This window comes from Crinia signifera, chromosome 3 (genome assembly GCF_055691185.1).
Source record: "Crinia signifera chromosome 3, ASM5569118v1, whole genome shotgun sequence".
Classification (NCBI taxonomy): Eukaryota; Metazoa; Chordata; class Amphibia; order Anura; family Myobatrachidae; genus Crinia; species Crinia signifera.
In genome coordinates this window covers 30864628-30870020 of record NC_139219.1, presented here as the reverse complement: position 1 = coordinate 30870020, position 5393 = coordinate 30864628, and positions in this window count along the sequence as shown.

Below are 5393 nucleotides of genomic sequence, written 5' to 3'. Positions count from 1 at the left end.
TTAAAAAAAAATTCAAAAACTCATGTCAACCTTTTTCATTGTCGACCATAGCCATGTCAGTGTTTTCCATGTGCAATTTAATTCTGGAGCTGCCGCGAATCACAGGGGGTGTCGCGAATTGCGGGAGGGGGGGGGTCGCGGGGTTGGGTGCCGCGAATCGCGGGAGGGCGGGGTTCACAGGGGTTCCGGTGGGGGGTTGCCGCGAATTGCGGGAGGTGGGGGGTCACGGGGGTGCCGCGAATCGCGGAAGGGGGGTTTGCGGGGGTGTGTGACGCGAATCGCCACAAGAAAAACTCAACACAGAAAGGTCAACACATGTAAATGTTGACATAACTGTGCCACTTCATTAGTGTCCATGTTGACACATGACAATGAATATGAAAACATTCAAAAAATGAAATAAATCTTCAAAAACTCATGTCAACCTTTTTCATTGTCGACCATAGCCGTGCCAGTGTTTTGCATGTGCCATTTAATCCTGGGGCTGCCGCGAATCGCGGGGGGTGCCGCGATTTACGGGAGGGAGGGGGGGTTTGCGGGGGGTGGGTGCCGCGAATCGCGGGAGAGCGGGGGTCATGGGGGTTCCGGTGGGGGGTTGCCGCGAATTGCGGGAGGGGGGGGGGTCGCGGGGGGGTGCCGGGGTGCCGCGATTCGCCGGAGGGGGGTTGCGGGGGTTGTGACGCGAATCGCCACAAGAAAAAAATCAACACAGAAAGGTCAACCACATGTAAATGTTGACATAAGTGTGGCACTTCATTGGTGTCCATGTCGACACATGAGAATGAATATGAAAATATTCAAAAAATGACAAAAAAACTTCAAAAACTCATGTCAACCTTTTTCATTGTCGACCATAGCCATGTCAGTGTTTTCCATGTGCAATTTAATTCTGGAGCTGCCGCGAATCACGGGGGGGTGCCGCAAATGCAGGAGGGGGGTCGCGGGGGTGGGTGCCGCGAATCGCGGGAGGGCGGGGTTCACAGGGGTTCCGGTGGGGGTTGCCGCGAATTGCGGGAGGTGGGGGTCACGGGGGGTGCCGCGAATCGCGGGAGGGGGGGTTGCGGGGGGTGTGACGCGAATCGCCACAAGAAAAAATCAACACAGAAAGGTCAACACATGTAAATGTTGACATAAGTGGGCCACTTCATTGGTGTCCATGTCGACACATGACAATGAATATGAAAAAATTAAAAAAATTTAAAAATAAAATCTTCAAAAACTCATGTCAACCTTTTTCATTGTCGACCATAGCCATGTCAGTGTTTGCATGTGCCATTTAATCCTGGGGCTGCTGCGAATTGCGGGGGGGGGGGGGGTGCCCTCGAATCGCGGGAGGGGGGTCGCAGGGGGGGTGCCGCCAATCGTGCAAGGGGGGGTCACGGGGGGGTCCTTTTTCCGCGAATCGCGGGAGGGAGGTCGCGGGGGGGGTGTTTTTTGCGCGAATCGGGGGGGGGGGGTCAGGGGGGAGGGTTTACAGTGATTCGCGGGCGGGGGGGGGGGTCGCGGGGTGGTGGTTATGCCGCGAATTGCGGGAGGGGTCGTGGGGGGGGTTCTTTTTGCAGCGAATCGCGGGAGGGGGGTCGCAGGGGTGTTTTTGCTGCGAATCGCGGTAGGGGGGTCGCGGGGGAGCGGGTATTTTTGCCGCAAATCGCGGGAGGGGGGGGCGCGCGGGGGGGGGGAGGTTTGCCGCAAATCGCGGGAGGGGGGCGCTCACCTGGTGGCTGTGGAGTAGCAGTGCTGGGCAACATGGGAAGGCAGTGGGTGTCTGGCACTGTCTGTGGGCACACTGGGCTGGTTCTCTGTCACAAACTTCCTAACATGACCCTCTCCAGGAGGGACACAATGCTCTGTTCTAGACTTTCCCCTTAATGTATGATTGCCATCACCTGTTTTAAACAGGTTAATTTCTCAGAAAGGTGTTCAGCACAGATGAAGGCAATCACACATTAAGAGGAAAGTCAGGAACAGAGCGTTATAGACACAGACACCCACTTTTGAGTGACAGATGTAGCCAAATATATAGGAGACTAGGTGATTCATCGCGCCCTACGGGCGCTCTTCACACCGTCGTAAGGGGCTGCGCCCCTTAATTTGTGAACGTTTGTATATGAGAAATATGGTTAGAATTGTATGAAAGATGCCCTGTATTGCAACTTAGGTGTCCGCGAATCGCGGGAGGGGGGGTCGCGGAGGGTGCCGCGAATTGCAGGAGGGGGGGGTCGCGGGGGGGTGCCGCGAATTGCAGGAGGGGGGGTTGTGGGGGGGGGGGGTGGATGCTGCGATCGCGGGAGGGGAGGGATTGCAGAGAATCGCAGGAGGGGGGTCGCGGGGTGGGTTGCCGCAAATCGCGGGAGGGGGGTTCGGGGGCGGGGGTTGCGGCGAATCATAGTAGGGGGTGTCGCGGGGGGTGTGCGTGAATCACGGGAGGGGGGGTCACGGGGGTGGGGTGCCAAGAATCGCGGGGGGGTGTGTGTGTGCAGTGAATCGTGGGAGTGGGGGTTGCGGGGGGGGTGGGGGGGGGGTGTGACGCGAATCGCCACAAGAAAAATCAACACAGAAAGGTCAACACATGTAAATGTTGACATAAGTGTGGCACTTTCATTGGTGTCCATGTCGACACATGAGAATGAATATGAAAATATTCAAAAAATGAAAAAAAAAACTTCAAAAACTCATGTCAACCTTTTTCATTGTCGACCATAGCCATGTCAGTGTTTTCCATGTGCAATTTAATTCTGGAGCTGCCGCGAATCGTGGGGGGGGGGGTGCCGCGAATTGCGGGAGGGGGGGTCGCGGGGGTGGGTGCCGCGAATCGCGGGAGGGCGGGGTTCACAGGGGTTCCGGTGGGGGGTTGCCGCGAATTGCGGGAGGTGGGGGGTCACGGGGGGTGCCGCAAATCGCGGGAGGGGGGGTTGCGGGGGGGTGTGAAGCGAATCGCCACAAGAAAAAATCAACACAGAAAGGTCAACACATGTAAATGTTGACATAAGTGTCGACACATGACAATGAATATGAATATCTTCAAAAACTCATGTCAACCTTTTTCATTGTCGACCATAGCCATAGAGGGAGGTCGCGGGGGGGTGTGTTTTTTCTGCGAATCGGGGGAAGTCACGGGGGAGGGTTTGCCGCGATTCGCGGGAGGGGAGGGTCGTGGGGTGGTGGTTATGCCGCGAATTGCGGGAGGGGTCGTGGGGGGTTCTTTTTGCAGCGAATCGCGGGAGGGGGGGTCGCGGGGGTGTTTTTGCTGCGAATCGCGGTAGGGGGGGTCGCGGGGAGCGGGTGTTTTTGCCGCGAATCGCGGGAGGGGGGGGGGGGGCGCGCGGGGGGGAGGTTTTGCTGCAACTGGAATGACGAGCAGACGTCCCAGTGATGTATTATTTATACTGGTCTCCAACAGAGTAAGGCACTGTATAGTGAGTGGCATCATCTGCCTGGGCATGCTGGTACCTATAGTTCCACAGCAAGTAGACGTCAAAGGTTGTTTAGCCTTCTATACAAAATAGACTGCAACATCATCAATATATTCTCTACAATCTACTACAAAAATAAATGAAATCACAAACAAGTCAAACTGCTGTTAGTGATGATGTTCCTGATGTTCATCGCAATCAATCATTTCTCTATTGCAATATGATTGGTTGCCATAGGCAACATCATCGCCTCTTCATTATTAGAGGCTTTAGTAAATGTACCCTTTAGTGTTACATGGATGCTCAACACGCAGACCTTCAGCTGTAGTGCAACTAAACATCCCAGCATGCTCTACCACAGCTGGGAATGCTTAAACTGTGGCAGGGCATGCTGGGATGTGTAGTTCCACAGCAGCTGGATTGCCACATGTTGAGTACCCCTGGTCTCAGCTGCAAAGCGCTAGACAATACAAGTTTACAGATTAGGGATGGCCATCGTTGCCATTGCCATTGGTGGTTGCCATTGATGGCAATTCTGCAACTGGCCATCGATAGTGCTTAACTATGCAATGGATGACCATCGATATTTTTACATATCGATGGTCATCCATTGTGTTTGATTGATTGGCCTTGGGGCCAATCAAAACACAGGGGCAGGGCTTCACGGGTGTAGGGGGCGAAGCTATGCTCAGTGTCCCGGCACTTTGAAGAAAAAAAAAAGCAAAACATAATTTTGCTGTTCCATCGATGGAGGGAAACCATCTGGTTCTCCCCCATCGATGGCAAAAGTATTCTACATCAGCCATGAACCATCGATGATTTTGAATCATTGATGGTCGATGGCCATCCCTATTACAGATCAGGACTGCTGGACGCGGCAGTATGTACAAAAGTCTGGATTTGGCGGATGCCAGGAGAACACTTGCTGCCCAGATGTGAACTGGATCGGGAATAAATAGTCTGGCCAGTTGTTTATAATTTGGCCGGCGCGCATTTCGCTCCAGTGCAGGTAAATCTGTGCTCCCATCCATCTTTTTAGCCACCCCATAACCTCATGGGCCCATCCGGGAACACCATGTACATATCTGCGGGACACGTGCCTATATGAACACAAACGTGTGCGGTGCGACTCAGACATATGTGTAGAAGAAAAACATCGCTCCAATGCATCCGACATTGCTGCTGCGTCTGGTTGTGATATGGACCATCCATCGGTATTGGGGGTGTCACACGTTAGTGAGCAGGCAGCAGTAGGTGCGATGGTGGGACAGGTGCCAAGGTGTATTCTATACCCTCGCCAACCTCAAAGTGACTCCGTTTTCCTGCTCGCTGAGCTCCGAACACTCGCAGCAGGTCTGAATCAGGCCCATAGGATGCACAGTCAAAAGGTCAACATGGGTTCTTCACTTACTTTTGAGTCGACAGGCAGTATTTCATGTCCTACCACCCACCAGGGCGTGGAGGGAGAATATAATAGTGTGCCGACCATTGCGAGCCATGCCAGGGGATGCAGTGCACCGATATGGTGTCCATGTTGGCATTCGGGACAAAAAAAGCGTGAAAAATTCACGTCAACCTTTGGACTGTCGACCTAATGCTTGTGTCAACCTTCCATCCATGTCGACAAATACCCGTCACAAATGGGTTTTTGTGGACCTCTCGGTGTGGCTATATTATGTTGTGCGCATTTCTTTGTTGTTTGAGTGTGGTTGTATACTTACAGGGCTTGTGGGGCCCGGGACATACAGAAGAGACAGGGCCCTGACCCCCGGCGTGCTTGGCAAAAGCTCCGGTGTCCGCAGAACTAGTCGCACTACTTTAACAAACTTCAGATTCCCCTTAATGTAATGTAGAGGTATGACAAGTTATACCTGATAGATTTCAGTCTCGGCCCCCGTTCTGTCTGGGGCCAGGAATGTAGTCCCGGCAGACCGCCCCTGTTGGCCGCCCTGTATATTCCTATATATTTAATATGTCACA